Source organism: Stegodyphus dumicola, chromosome 1 (genome assembly GCF_044657685.1).
Source record: "Stegodyphus dumicola isolate Sdum_Otavi_A_Nest chromosome 1, ASM4465768v1".
In the NCBI taxonomy this organism is placed as follows: domain Eukaryota; kingdom Metazoa; phylum Arthropoda; class Arachnida; order Araneae; family Eresidae; genus Stegodyphus; species Stegodyphus dumicola.
In genome coordinates this window covers 128,977,990-128,994,867 of record NC_140768.1, presented here as the reverse complement: position 1 = coordinate 128,994,867, position 16,878 = coordinate 128,977,990, and the positions used below count along the sequence as shown (strand labels likewise).

At 33.3% G+C, this 16,878-nt stretch overlaps 1 pseudogene across 1 annotated transcript in view; it reads right to left on the bottom strand.

Moving 5' to 3' along the window:
• Nucleotides 1-547: 547 nt before the first annotated feature.
• The window catches only part of LOC118204086 (fatty-acid amide hydrolase 2-like), an 83,940-nt pseudogene continuing 67,609 nt past the window's right edge, over nt 548-16,878 (bottom strand). The window contains exons 6-8 of the transcript XR_015040681.1: nt 7,833-7,984; nt 6,157-6,249; nt 548-1,366 (exon numbers count right to left, since the gene is read on the bottom strand). The product of XR_015040681.1 is annotated as a fatty-acid amide hydrolase 2-like (transcript). The remainder of the gene's footprint in view (nt 1,367-6,156; nt 6,250-7,832; nt 7,985-16,878) is intronic.

Genomic DNA, 16,878 nt, shown 5'->3' with positions numbered 1-16,878 from the left:
CATATTGGGTGGCATTGAACTTACTAAGGAGGATTTAGCATCCGATCCCCTCACTGTTATTGACTTTTTTGGCGATCAACAACCTTCTGGAGCTGATCTGACATATGTCAGATCTTTCGAGGATAAGCAACAAAAACATGCGGTTTGTTAAGACCTATTTGATATTTCGGCATCTAAATCTGTAGCAAATATTTAAAAAATCTCATGTTCTTGTAACTTTTTTACTAAGATGTTTTATTTCAAAAGCTATTTTGTCACAAATTTCATAGAAACAATTATTAAAGGCTTAAAAAGTAAAGGTTTTTTTTGCTCTCTACTTTGAGTACAAGACTTTGACAGGTAGCTAGGATAACAAAGGGTGTAGTAGTAGCGTAGGTGACACAATGGGCACTAGAAATTGTAACTTAATATTAAATTTTGTTTAGTTACAAAACTAGAAACTCTTTTATACTTGCTAGAGTTAGTAATTAGAATAATGTTAATAATTAGAAACTGATAAAATATTTTTATAGTTTCAAAATACATTTTGTGAGCAAGGGAAACAAAATGTAGCGGAATAAGTATTTTATTAACATTCTTTAATAAATTACACAAATAATTAAGACAACATTTTAATTTCTTTTTCTTAAATAATACTGAAACTTCTTGTACAAAAGTCGAAGACAACATGTGTAATTTTGGGAACCAAATTGCAAACTGTCACATGGAAATGAACATCCTCATACTTGTAAACGTGCTATTTTTCACAAAGTTTGAAAATAAATGGTATTTATTTAACACTGACGGGACATGGGCATATCCAACCATTAAAAACTTTATCCAGTTCGACGGCTGCTGCGACGGTCAAATGATCTTGGAATCGTCTGCTGATGGCTTGGATGCCAATGGGTATTCCTTCGTGTAATCCTGTTGGAATGTGTGTCGATGGATAGCCTAAGGTGTTGAAAATGCAGGTGTACACGATGTTTCGAAGTTTAGGAATGGTCATGAGATAATGTGGTGGCAATTCTGGGTGAGTGGGTAGCAAAAATATGGCATCATCCTGTAGAAGCTCTTCGAGTTTCGTTTTCAGGGCGTTGAATTTCTCCAAGCATTCATAATAGAATTTACTTTTTTCCCTCATATCGACCATTGCGAAATAGATGGCTGGCCAAGTGTGATCTGAACATCTCAAGAAGCTTTTAATCAGCTCCATGATTAAGTTGATTTTCGAATCTTCGGCGTCTTCGCCGGACAACATACTGGCCATTGAAGGTGATCCAATTTCCAGTAACTTGCTCTCCCAGATGTTGAAGCCGTATCTTAATTCTTCGATATTAACTTTCGTGGCAATGATCCCCTACTCGTTTTCGAAATGTTTGGCAGCCTAGAATTAAGATATCTGTCATTAGCGTAATTACTGAAAATTTTCGACTTTAGCAGTCTGAGATATACAATAATAATTTCGCGAAAAACTCTGCAATCAAGTACTTATTTACATTAACATTTCATAGAAGCGGTTATAAACCAAAGTGCTAACACGAATAACTAGTTTGTAATTAAATCATTGTATTATTGTATCTCATATATCATATACAGTTTTTAATTGAAATTTATATTATATTCCGAAAATATTCTGGATACGTAATCTAAATCTTTATTTCAGATCAATATTATTATTTAGCTGAACAATGTATTTTTATGTCAGATACTATACTCACACAGAGCGTTTTCATTAAACAGCAATTAAAAAGACTTCCCTCTGGATCGAAATTTTTTTTTCGGTATTGACAGGTAGCTTAAAAACTCTGTGTGGAAATTTGGAAAATGAGCTCTTCCTCGTAATCCAGAAACTCAGCAAAAATTCAATTTTCTAGCGTGGGTTTTAAAATCGGATTCATTTGCAGCTCCTTTTTGCAAAAATTATATTACCATAAAATTATTTAAAAATAAAAGTAACATAACATTATGGATAAGAATTTAAATATAACAAGAAAAGTATTAAATTTATTGATTTATTCTGCATTCGTAGAAGAAACTCTTAGTCTCAAAATGTTTGAAAATAATGTCAGAATTTTGCGTCATAGTATAGTTATTGCTCAATCTATAATCAACCGCAAAATACAAATATTTTCGGATCCAGATGAAAAGGCGAACACTTTATAATAAATTGACAGGAATACTTTAATATTCTCAATAATATTATAAAGTTTTATAAAAATAATCAGTAACATTTATGGTAATTTCTTTTTATGGTAATGCTGCTGTGTATAACAAACTTTCGAAAACAATAGATTATATTGTATCACTTATAACAAATAATTTCAACAATTATTTTCTTCAACTAATTTCTTTTTAAACAATAGAATATATTATATGCTTTCTATTATTTATTTCGTATATATTAATATTAACTAAATTCCACAATCATTTATAAAAAAAATCTCATGTGTACATCACATGACTTCCTTGTACGGAATATTAAATTATACGCATTTTTTCTTGCATTTCGTTTAAACTTATTGGACTGAATTAAATCTACTTCGCCGACAGCGCATAAACTACAATATAATAAATGCATTCTTTAAAATTCACTCTATTTGTTTACCATAGCGACACCCTGGTACTAGGTTCACTTATAAAGTATTTCCCCCACTTCCCTAGCGTGCCTTCGTGGTGTAACGGTAGCATGCTGGGCCGGTATTCCAGAGGTCCGTGGTTCGATTCCCGTGGTAGGCGGGTGCATATTTTTCATCTCTCTTGCTTCCAAAAAATCCTAATGACTCTACACGTTTAACAATATTATATTTCGTTCATATTATAACTCAGAATGCACAAAATTTATATCATTTAAAGAATTATCTAATCGTTGCAACAAATTCTATTCAAATACTATAATAAAGCTAGAACGATGTATAAAGAAATTCATAAACAAAACAAAAAAGAAACACTTTTTTACAGACAATTGAGTATTTCTCATTCAATTAATTCAGTTCTCACTTCGCGAAAAGGAAAAAATACATAAAAATTCAAAATATCTATATTAAAAATTACGAAGTAAATCTTAAACACTTATTTCCTCGAAAAAATTCCAGAAAGGATTAAGCATGATTTAATTCGCAATAATAAATGAAGGCGTTATCTTTGTTGTTGCGAAGCTAAGTTTCTCTAGATTGGCAACAAATCTACTATCCTGCTGTTTCAAATGTAAACAATCAATGGCCGCGATAAAAAAAAAGGCTTAGCCTCACTTAAACAACTTTAAAATTGTTGATAATTCTAAAAATATTGCATACAGATTTACTAAAGGCATAAAAACCTTAACCGGAAGATAAGAACGACATAATTCAATCATTTTTAAAACAAAAAATGTACAATTTACAAACATATAAGAGTAAAGAAACTGAGATCACTGAGCCGGGTAACAGAGTGGATATATTTATAAATATATTTATATACGTTTGGTGCGGCCGATTGCAACGAAAATACGAAGTGCACATCTACATGTTATAGCAGTCCTATATACAAAATTTCAACGTTCTGAGGCTACTCGTTTTTGAGTTATGCGAGATACGTACGTACATACGTTCGTACAGACGCCACGAAAAATTCTCTTCAGAATTAATTTTAAAGCAGTTTTACAATTTTTTTTTTTTTTTTTTTTTTTGGAGGAAAAGAGTATTTTATTCTTTCCTTACGTACAGATATCACGCAAAAACATAGTTAGATTGCATTCGATAGCCGTCAAAATGGATATTTTCGTTGAAATATGCTGCCTGAAACTTGAACTATTGAAACTATTGAATTAATCTTGAACTATTGAAATGTATTAAAATCAAGTTGAAATGTATATCAAAATTAACTCAACGTAGAATGTCAATGCAATGAAGACTATAAATAACATTCACTGTCACGTAAACGTCATGTAAAAATATCGCAGTCATCTAAAAATATTCATTGTAAAAACTCATGCAAAGAATACGTAATATCCACTGTCTTGTAAAAATATCGCAGTCATGTAAAAATGTTCATTGTAAAAACTCATGCAAAGAAGACTACACGTAACATCCACTGTCATATAAAAAAATATCGCAGTCATGTAAAAATATTCATTGCAAAAACTCTCTGTAAAAAGGATCTTCTCAATAAATTATTTCCACTGGGTGGGCTTTTCCCATTAGGTACATGTAATTTTATTATTCTTTGCTGCTTTAGTGAAGTTGATAATTTCTCTTGGTTATAAAGTAATATCTAGTTTATGTATTAGATGGTTGCATTCTGGATTCATTTGTTTTTAGGGGACTATATATGGCTTTATATTTGACCTTCACTTTTCGTTTCCTATTTAATTTGTATTGCTTAGATCACCGTATTTTTACTGTACTGTAAAATGTTTTTCATCAAAACTGTGTTTTTTTATGCCAAATTCATTTCATTTCTTTTCGACTCTTTTAAATTTGTTATACCAATCATAGACAGATTTTCTGCCAACAGGATCAACCAAGTAACTTTTCTAAATTTAGAGAACCTTCGAGCTGCAAACAATTCGAATCCGTCAGTGGTAACAAACACCTTGGAAATGCGGTGGGAACTTTTGTTCTACGACGACTACCTTTTTACTTTCTTGTACGAAGTAAAAAGGAAGTATTGTAATCGCGAAAAGCTTCAGGCAGCATATTTCAACGAAAATATCCACTTTGACCGCTTTCGAATGCAATTTAACGATGTTTTTGCGTGATATCTGTACGTAAGGAGAGAATAAAAGACTCTTTTCCTCCAAAAAAACTAAAAAACTGCTTTAAAATGAATTCTGAAGATAATTTTTCGTGGCGTCTGTACGAACGTATGTACGTACGTGCGTGCGTACGTACGTACGTATCTCGCATAACTCAAAAACGAGTAACCTCAGAACGTTGAAATTTTGTATATAAGACTACTATAACATGTAGATGTGCACCTCGTATTTTGGTTGCAATCGGCGCGTCAAACGTATATAAATATATTTATAAATATATCCACTCTGTTACCCAGCTCACTGATCTCAGTTTCTTTACTCTTATATGTTTGTAAATTGTACATTTTTTGCTTTAAAAATGATTGAATTATGTTGTTTTTATCTTCCGGTTAAAGTTTTTATGCCTTTCGTAATTCTGGAAGAAATATTTGTACAATTATCAACAATTTAAAAGCTGTTTAGGTGCGGTTAAATTTTAAATAACATGGCGGACATATTTGTTTACATTTGAAACAGCAGAATTGTAGATTTGTTGCCAATCTAGAGAGACTGAATTTTTTCGAGGAAATAAGTGTTTAAGATTTACTTCGTAATTTTTAATATAGATATTTTGAGTTTTTATGTATTTTTGCCATGTCGCGGAGTGAAAACTGAATTAATTGAATGAGAAATACTCAATCGTCTGTGAAAAACTGTTTCTTTTTTGTTTTGTTTGCTTAATTTCTTTTATAGATCGTTCTAGCTTTGTTATAGTATTTGAATAGAACATGTGGCAACGATTAGATAATTCTTTAAATGATATAAATTTTGTGCATTCTGAGTTATAATATGAACGAAATATAATACTGTTAAGTAAACCTAGCGCCAGAGTGTCGCTATGGTAAACAAAGTGAATTTTAAAGAATGCATTTATTCTACTGTGGTTTATGTGCTGTCGACGAAGTAGGTTTAATGCAATCTAATAAGTTTTAATGAAATGCAAGAAAAAATGCGTATAATTTAATATTCCGTACAAGGAAGTCATGTGGTGTACACATCCGATTTTTTATTTCAGACATATGGAATCCTCTCTCGTGCTTTCAGCAGTGGTTCAAAACTCACTTCGTACTCCTCCACGTAATCATCACTTGTAGGTGAGCCTTCGTGGGCATAATCCTCTCAATGCCCACGAAGGGCGATGTTTTGAATCTTCTCAAAAAGTAAACATACCGTTGAGAATCAACTCTTATGTCTACTTTAAAGGGTAATAATGTATTTCATGAACTTAAATTTTAGTCACGATGTACATTGTACCCAATTACTCCTGTACTGTGCAGCCCATGCTCTCGCAACATTCCCCCCCCCTTTGGATATTTAAATGACTTTTTTATCCAATACTCTGATGTTGGGGAAAGTAAAAGATAGATATGAAATAGCATCGTCAAAAAATATTGTGCATTAACCTTTCTGACGGCTACTTTAATCGGCCAAATAGCAGAATTCAGATATCCAGGCACTTCCTCCATGTAGTACACTTTCACGTTGCGGAAATTCACCTGAAAGGGAAACGGAATTTGGATTAACATTGGCATAACAAGGTGGTTTTCTTTTGAAAATTACTTTTCAATTTTTGAACACATTTCGGTACATTGAATAGAACCGGAATTATCCTTTTTAATAATATTTATAACTATTAAGTATAAATTGCAGATACAGCAAAGATTTTAAATTTTTAAACTAATATGCAATAAATACCATTCTAAATTATAAAAACATTAAATGTTTTAAAGAGATATTATTTAAAAATCTCCGTATGTCTTCTCAAGGACTTGTGGAAATATAATCGAGGTTTCATGTTAACGAGCTTGAAATATAATCGAGGTTTTCATGTTAACGGGCAGGTAAGCAAATCACCACACCACAACCCATGTGAAGGAATGCTTTCACGAAAATGGGCTTTTACTCATTTTTCAGGCATTGGCTTAGCGGCAAAATATTTATTAATTACATTTAATTAAAAAATAATTACATTTACTATATTTTCGATTTCTTACTATGAAAGTGACCGTGTAAAGTATTTTTATATATTTTAATTAACCAGTTATTTTATGTTATGGATCTTTACTGTCATTTTTAACCTTTTCGTTTTGCTTGGGCGTATTTAAATGATGTAGTATTTAAAAGAAGGTTTTTAGATTGCTTCGGCAGAGCCTGTTCCGTCTGCTGAAAGCTACTTTACTACTAGTTGCTATTATTTATTGGCAGCCTGTCTTGAAGATTCCAATTTTAATTTAAAGAATTCGATTGCGAATTCCACTGAATTTAAATTGGATCCATGCGAACAATACCATAGTATTATATCCTACACATATAAACATTAAAATCCTGTTATTGTTGTTGTTCATTTGTCTGACAGAGACATCAGAATGAGCCCACGAAATTTCTCGTGGCAAGGAGCGCAAGATACGCCTGCCATTGGCAACAGCCATGAGCACCATACTGGTGACTGTGCGATTTAGCTAATTTCCGCCTCCAATTTTGATGTAGGGAGGGACGTGTCCGAGGATTCCACCCCTTTCCCCTTCCACCAAACCACACGGCGAGCTTTCGGCTCGCCACATATTTAGAGTGCCGCCCTGCCGCACCAACTCATACGTTTACAAACATCCGTGCATTCTCCGGGATTCGAACACGGCGCCTTTGGCAAAACAGTCAGCGACAACTTTGGCACAACTGTACCGGTTAGTCAGCATAATTATGTTATGATCATGTAATAAAAGTCATGATATTAAATTTTCGATTATTTTTTTCTTTTCTAAAGATTGGTATAACGTATTCAAAGTACTCTGCTTTCACCGAGCCTGTTTTAAATTTTGAGATACAATTGTAAAAGTTTTCAAATATGAGACGAATGGCCATATCCTGAAAATGTAGCTGTTAAGACGAGGATCTCTTGCTATCTTTCTTCGTACTGATTTCTTTTAATGGAATGCATTGGTTTCTTTTACGGTAATGTATACCAAACATTGGTCACATTTTAGAATTTACAAAAACCATTGTTTGTATAATAACTATTTAGAGAAATGAAAAGCATGATTTCTTTAGCTCAAACTTAAATGTTGCAAATAATTAAACTTACTTTTTCGTTAAGTCGCAGTCTTCGATCGTTATCTGACAGTACTTTAACAAGTAGCAAAAGATCCTGCGCATATCTGCACATTGGACCCGTGCTGATGAAATCGTTTAACTTCCCTTCAGTATTCTGCCAGTATTTTCTATTTGAAATTACACCTGAAAAGAAATAAATAAGCAAATCCAATAGTGGTAAAACGGCAAGTGTTTCAAGTTTTTACATATCAGGCAAAAATAACAGTACGACAACTTGAAAATAAATGACCAGTAAATTTGGAAAATTACATACCATTAAATAAAAGAATTATATCACATTGAGCGGAAACACTTATTTTCAAAAAAGAAAGAGGCTCACTGATAACGACAAAAATCATTTGTCTTTTGCCACAGCAACCAGTTTGCAAAAACGTCCATTATAATTTCTCAGTATGGAATTTAAAATTTAAGTCATGAAAGGAAAAAACAGATAAATTACCCCACTGTTAATTATTATTATTCCCTTTGGCTATTCTTTAATCCTTAGCTGTTGTATTAAGTTTAGACATAGGTTTCATGTCTGTTGGCCTTCATATTCGTTGATTTTGTTTTAGCCCAAAAGGCGTTATTAATTCTGTTGTGGTATTTTGCCTCGAATCACTATGAACGGTATATCACTTTTCAAACTGTTGCCACCAAATGTTAGAGCCCTGCATTATATTTCAAGAAATTAAATAATGAAGAATTTGCATAAATGCATGTATGTTTATCGCATTGTGATAAAATAACGGTATCTATAGCCATCAAATTTTGACTATTGAACATTTCCACCCGAATATGGGCATTTGGAAGCCGAAATTTGGAATTTGTTTTATTATCAATTTCATATTTTGCTAAATTTTTTCACGAATTTTTCACTAAAAAACTCAGGGATTTCAAAGCGAGCAATGGGAACGTTGTGCAGAAAAAAAAAAAAAAAAAAAAAAAAAACATTTTTATCTCCAACGCGAGAGACTGTGTATCGGAAATTTTAAGGGTACGCACATTTTAAAATTATTTTGCGATATTGCTCTTGAACTGAATTTTATGGTTTAAGTGAGAAGAACATGATATTTAATAAATAAAGGTAACACACAAAATGTAAAAAAAAAAAAAAAAAAAAAAAAAAAAAAAAAAAAAACCTCCCCTTGGAACGTAATTTTAAATCTGAAACCTTTCAGATTTTCTTTCTTCTTTTTTTTTTTTTTTTTCCCTGATTATTTAGAAAAAAAAAATATGTGTGTGATTTTGCAGTTGAAAAGAATTTTATGGTTTAAGTGCAAAGGATATGATATTTAATAAATAAAAGTAACACTCAAAACGTTGAAAAGCCCCTTATGACGTAGTATGAAATCTAAAAACTTTCGGTTTTTGTTTGTTTCAAGTTTAGTCGGTTATAACCAAGCACATTAGGGCAATCTGCTCAAGGGCAGGGATGCCTTTGTGTAGGAATCCTTAAGGGAAACTGGTTCGTTTGCACAATATACATTGAGAAAACGCCCATGCAGCTATCCAGTTGGCCTGGAATCGGAACAATCAGTGTTCAGTGATTTTGCCGCTCGGCCGCTGGTGGGATAATTTTCGTTGAATGAACAGTGACACATTATATGCAAAATTATGAAGCTTTTCGATTTAATACAAGATAATACCAGTTTGGTTCGGTAAAAACGCTTTGGTGGCTGAGAGTAGAAATATAACCTCAAAGAGTTAATTTATGTTTCTTCTGATAACGTTACGAAACAAGTATCTTCAAATGTTGAATAAGATAGTTTAGAAAGTTACCATAGTTATGAAAATCTGTAAAACTCAGCTTATCATATGAATTTCAGAGTTAACAGTCAAAAGCTATTTGCATATCGCATCTCTTTGTTTTTCATTTATTTTCCTCTATCCTTCTCTCCTTTATTTACCGCTGTTGGACTTAATATTTGTTCATGGGATAATTTGATTCTCAAGGAACAACATTATGCTCTTGATCTCTTGAAGTATATTCAGACTTAGTCTTTTGAAATTAAACAATCTATACTATTTTACTTCCCTGTACGAAGTAAAAAGGAAGCATTGTAATCGCGAAAAGTTTCAGGCAGCATATTTCAACGAAAATACCATTTTCACCGCTATCGAAAGCAATTTAACGATGTTTTTGCGTAAAAGGACCCTTTTACCCCCCAAAAAATTGTAAAATTAATTTTAAATGAATTCTAAAGAGAATTTTTCGTGGCGTCTGTGTGTACGTACGTATGTATCTCGCATAACTCAAAAACGAGTAGTCTCAGAACATTAAAATTTTGTATATAGGACTGCTATAACATGTAGATGTGCACCTCGTATTTTGGTTGCAATCGGCCGCACCAAACATACATAAATATATTTATATATATATCCAATCTGTTACCCAGCTCAGTGATATCAGTTTCTTTATTCTTATATTTTATGTTTGTAAATCGCGCATTTTTTTTGCTTTAAAAAGATTGAATTATGTTGTTCTTATCTTCCGGTCAAGGTTTTTATGCCTTTAATAAATCTGTCTGCAATAATTATAGAATTATCAACAATTTAAAAGTTGTTTAAGAGCCGCTAAGCCTAATGTATTTTGCGATGGCGGACATGTTTGTTTACATTTCAAACTTGGCATAATAGGGGATTTGTTGCCAGTCTAGAGAAGTTTCGCAACAACAAAAATAACGCCTTCTTTTATTATTGCGAATTAAATCGTGCTTAATCCATTCTGGAAATTATTCGACGAAATATGTGTTTAAGATTTACTTCATAATTTATAATACAGACATCTTGAATTTTAATGTATTTTTGCTTTGTCGCAAAGTGAAAACTGAAATAATTGAATGAGAAATACTGAATCGTCTGTGAAAAACTGTTTCTTTTTTGTTTTGTTTGCTTAATTTCTTTCGTACATCGTTTTAGATTTATAATACTATTTGAATAGAACATGTGGCAACGATTAGATAATTCTTCAAATGATATAAATTTTGTGCATTCTGAGTTATAATATGGACGAAATATAACGCTGTTAAGTGAACCTAGCGCCAGATTGTTGCCATGGTAAACAAATATAGTGAATTTTAAAGAGTGCATTTATTCTATTGAGGTTTATGCGCTATCGACGATGCAGATTTAATTCAATCCAATAAGTTTAAATGAAATGCAAGAAAAAATGGGTTTAATTTAATATTCCGTACAAGGAAGTCATGTGCGCACACATCAGATTTTTTAATTTTAGAAGGTCAGAGAAGTGTTGTATTTAAGGGAAATACTCAGATTGCATAAAAATTAAATAAATTAATGAACAGGAATATATATTCATATTATGAAACTTCCCAACGACTTTAACAAAGGTTATTGCAGGAACTTGAGGCTTTAGGTTGTAAGAAATTATCGCGTTCTCTCATGCGTGCTCTCATGTTGAAGATAATTAGGGCGTCCAAGTAATACTGCAAGATTAAATTAAATCTATTTATGATAAGCTTTTATTTAGTTCCCGTTTCACTGTGATTTGTTCTCGATTTTTAACCTACTTCTTCATAAGTTATCGAGTTTAAATCTTGCACACACACACTGTTTGTCGATGACAACGTAATGTGGTGAGGCGATTCTTTCAAAATTCGATTTAGTTTTTCTATTAGATGTTTAAACGACATTTGGCACATCTCTTTGTTTAACGAAGAAACTAAGCATATCGAAATTTGACTGCTTGAACCATCGAATAGAGGGAGAAAAAAACATTTTCAATAAACTTGTATTAAAACTGTAACTTAATTTCTGAATGCTTAGCGAGTTTTTGAAAACCATTGTATTTTTTAGACTATTTAACAGTCATAATTTTAAAATTTCAGCAGGTAAAATGTATCAGGTATACAGTTTTGAAATTTCCATTGATTAGAATATTTTCGACCTGCTTAGAAACAAGCATGTTAATAAAAAATTGATTGAAGGATCCTTCTGTTCACTTTTTTAACCTTTTTAGTTTTTACTTTTTTTTTCTGTACCTTTTCGTGCTGCAGTCTGAGGAAGATGGGGGGAAAAAAGTGTTTCCCTCAGAAAATTACTTTTGAGTTTAACATCTTGGCGGACTTAATGACAAATTGAAGATATTCGTTTTTTTCATTTTAGCTTCAAGTAAAATGCTTGTTGTTGCACTGTTATTATATCAAATCTTCGAAGCTAAATATTTAAGATTTTATATTTGATAACGTGTACCTGAGACTAAAAAACAGAAATAAAATACAATTAAAAAGTGTATACAGTAAAAAAGTTTATACAGTAAGCTTTTACTTAAAATGGATATGATAATTAATATACTAACAGAAGAAAAATAATTTAGCATATAGTTCAATGTTCAATGGGTATTCTAGTTAAATACTACTTAGCATATAGTTCAATGGGAATACTAAATTAAAGATTTCTTTTTACAGAATTCATCTATAATTTCATATTACGAATAATAATAGCGTCGGGTGCCTAAAGAACAAAATTTACTAATTTAATTGCATTGCCAAACGTATAAGCCATTACCTTCTTAACATTTCTAATAATTTAATTCCACTATCAAACATACAAGCCATTATCTTTTTTAATTTATCATGAGCGCCCTAAGCTTATTAAATTATTAGTGATATAAAACTGAAGATGCAAAGAGAATTCTTTAATCTGTTATTCCTTAAAATATATTGTTATTTGCATACGTGTTCGTTATGAATTGAATGCAGAAGTCCTATGAAAAGTAATTAAAATTTATTGTTATTATCACAACAAATAAAACCAAATGCTTAAAGTTCCGCAGATATTCGTACAATATCTCACAGTAGTTATCTTTTAAACTACTAAAACGTTAAATAGAACTCAATGCAAAACAGAGTAAGCTAATCCCATTTCACCGGGAATTCGCTACAGTAAACAACAGCTATTTTCTAAACAAACTCATAAAACAAGTTCCAAGTTACACTTATGCCGAGATTATCAAGCATTCTGCTCGATGTGTTCCGGCTGTCATCAGATGTTTGCTCTTTGGGAGCTGAAAAAAGAATAAGTGTGAGTCCAGAAGGGCAGGAGCTAATGGCGAAGGGGCGTGACCAGTTGTCACGTGGGCTGCAAGCTGACTTATCATTGGTTGCGAGTCTTCTGAGGAATACCTCGCTAAAATTGCAATTAAATACAGTACAAAACATATATGAAAGTAGAAATAGTAAAATTAATGATATAAATCAGTCTTCTAAATTATTTACATATGCATATTAGTCCAAGTACGTCAGGAGATAAACACAAGGCACGGGAAGAAGAACTCGTAAATTAAGATAAGGCTGAGACGCTTGCTGCTTGAGTTTGGTGTCACTGAAAGTAGATACTATCGTGATCATTATTTAATAGACACTAATAAGTGGGAAAGTCTTGATTTTCCTTAATCAGGTAAGCAGCATAAGGCCTGAGAAACCTATCTTCGGCAAGTATCTCGTAGTGAAACAAGTTAAAGTTCATAAGATGTTCACAATTTACCGCACCATTGAAGAAACTTGCATTAATCTTGCGAATAAATTCATTTAGTGGTTCAGTTTTCATGTCCCTATGCAGTATTTCGTTTCTGACATAATAGTAGGCATTTGTGCTAATCCTAAGGAACTTGTTCTGCACTTTCTGGAGTTTCTCTATATCTTTTTCAGTGGTGGTAGCCCAGGCTGGCGCCGCATATGTGATAATTGGTCTGATGGTACTAAGATAAATTAGTCTTTTCTTATACAGATCCAATTTTGAAAATTTTCCTATAATTGGGTAGAGACATTTTATGAGTGCATTGTTACGAACATTCTCAATATGTGCAGTCCAGGTAAGTCGATTATTGATAGTTATGCCAAGATATTTCGCTTTATTGACGATTGGCACTGGTTCGTTAAACAGTAACAGTTCCTTTTTAAGGGGGGCATTCTTCTTTCTTTTTCTGACAATGAGGAGTTGGGATTTGTGTGCATTAATCCGGACTTCCCAGCGTTTGCACCAGTTTTCAATGTAAGGGACGTTTTCCTGTAGTTTTTTAATTGCATGATTAAGATTCGCTGACTTCACCGCGACAGCAGTGTCGTCAGCATGGCATGCAAGTATTGCATTATTATTGCAGTGGATTTTCGAGAAATCTGCGACGTAGAACAAGTAGAGTATCGGATCTAAAACTGATCCCTGAGGAATACCGCTCAGCATGATTCTTTTAGTAGAGAGGGAGTTTCCAACGGAGACTTTAAAATTCCTATTCGATATGAAAGAAAGTAACACAAGAATGAGTTCTCTTTCAAAATCAAGATCGATCAATTTGCAAACTAGCCTCTCATGCCAAACGCGGTCGAAAGCCTTCGCCACGTCTAGCATGAGGACAACTGTATTCAAATTATTGTGAAGTGCTTGCCCCACAAAGTCAGTAATTCTTACTAATTGTTTGGTGGTCGATAGATGTCCACGGAATCCAAATTGCTCCGGTGGTAGCTTTTGGAGATGCAATTTCATACGGGCAAGTAAAATTCTTTCGTAAAGTTTAGAATGTCCAGGCAGGAGGCTGATAGGTCGGAAACCATCTGTTTGCATATGATCTTTCCCTGGTTTGGGGATCATAATAATTTTGGCCGTCTTCCATTGTTGTGGAAAGTAAGAGTGAGTCATGCAAGCGTTAGAGATAGAAGTAATCTTGCATATAACGTTGATAGGCAGGTTTATCATTGCAGTGTTTGTGATGCCGTCAAGCCCCGGGGCTTTTTTGGTCTTCAATTTTTTAATGAGGGACTGAACTTCGGATGGAGTTGCAAGCTTCATTAAATTATTAGCTGTATGTGAATTAAGCCAGTCCTTCACTTTGGAGAGCGTGTGCAGTTCAAAATCAGCATCGATGGGCCAGAAATTTGGCGAAAATTGATCTTCTAGGTGAGAAGCAAACATGGCTGCCTTTTCTTGGTCTGAAGTCGCAAACTTATTATTGAAGTGCAGTGGTCGGTTACTGGTGTACGTAGGTTTTAAATTTTTGATGAAATTCCAAAATGTACCATTTTTGCCATCCAAATTCAGCATTTTTTCTTGCCATAATTCCTCCTTATGTTGTTTAATAAGTTTCTGTATTTCTTTACTGATCTTATTAATTTCCCTCTTGATTGGTGGAGACCAGGTCACGTGATAACGTTTTCTTAACCTATTTCGCTACTGCATTAGCGAACGAATATTTGAGGGTAATTTATAAAGTTTCTCTTTATCATTAATTATATCACTTCCCTCTACAGTGAAGGTTTTAATTTTACTGGTTAATGAAGAAATTTCATTTTCAATATCAATAACAGTACTCAGGCTTTTTTGAGGGAAAAACTCATAAAACAATCGAAATCGAAATCGAGTCAATGGCTAGGCGGCAATTAGTAGCCAACCGCTACTTTAACCGTCTCTGTTGGTAAATTGCCCTAAGGCGTTGGTACTTAAGTTTTTAATTAAGGCGATTTACGCCGCGCCAACTAGGCGAAACTTGTCAAATTTTATGAAATGTAGGTGGAGTGGAGGGAGATGATTGGCAGGAGCCTGTCACGTGGGTGGTCACCAGCTTACGCGTACAATGAGAAATATTTGAAACAGGTTACCTAGATTGGAATAATTAAACTAATATCGCGATCTAAATGAAGACAAATGGCACAACTAAGTGCAACAGATTAGCTAAACAAAATATTCAAATTCATCTTTTCTGTAAAACACAGATTGGACAGTGGTAGTCACGTGGGAGTCACCCTCCTGTGAACTGTCCAAAGCCCAATGCATCTTGAAATAGTAGATATCACAATTCAGTGAAGTCTTGGTCTGAGAAATTAAACACTAAAGTTCTTGTACAACATTGAGGCACATGAGTTACTGTAACTATACACTATGTACATACAGGGACAGCGGTATTTGAGCGAAGTGGCAAATAGTGAAAAACATTTACACTAGCAATAAATAATCAGAGCTTTGAAGATCCAGGTACACGGATCATGTCCATAAGTCCACAATATTACAAAGTCTCTGATATAACAATAACAAGATTACGAAAATGACAAATATAAGATCAGTGCTTTGAAGATCCAGGTACACTGATCATGTCCATAAGTCTATAAAGTTTCAAAGACACAATGGTAAAATGACACAATGAAGATAAAATAAAGATAATAGTACTATGTACAATATATACACATTTCACCATTTGCTGTTATGGAAGATGCCTCTTGGGCGCTTTGCTGCAATTTCTATAGTCGGATCATAATTTATCAGATTACGGATATGTTCGTATTGAGAAAGTTCTATTTCAGCATAGAAATTGTGACTCGTGGTGAGAATTTGATCATCTATGGGTCTTATTTTTAGTTCTTTATGTATCTGCAGGTTACGTACGAACCATGGGGAGTCAACAATTTGTCTGAGTATTTTGTTCTAAAAGACCTGTAGTTTGTGTCTATAAGTCTTGTACACAGTGGCCCAGATAGGCACTGCATAAAGTAGGGTGGGTCTTATTAAGCTGGTATAGATCTTCTTCTTGAGACTGATATTTAATTTAGCATTTCTTCTTATTAAAGGGTAAAGAGACATTTTAGCAGCGGTGGCTTTGCGCAAGGCATACTCCGTGTGTTCTTTGAATAACAGCTGTGAGTCGAAGACCAGTCCTAGATACTTGTTACTTGAAACAATTGCTAGGGCTTGATCATTAATTTTTATATTTACATTTACACGAGTGAACTTCCGATGACGTCTGAAAAGGAGAATTTGGCTCTTTGACGGATTTACTTTTAATTTCCATGAATCATAATAGTGTGCTATGGTATTTACTGCGCTTTCAAGTTTATCTACAGCGAGCTGAGGTTTTAGCGACTTGGTTAAAATTGCTGTGTCGTCGGCATATTTCACTACTTTTGCATTCAAAGGAACCGGCATATCATTCGTGTAGATATTAAACAGAAGCGGTCCCAGAACGCTTCCTTGAGCCACTCCGCTTTTAATTCTTTTTCTTGAAGAGAGAGAGAGTCATTAATTTTTACCTG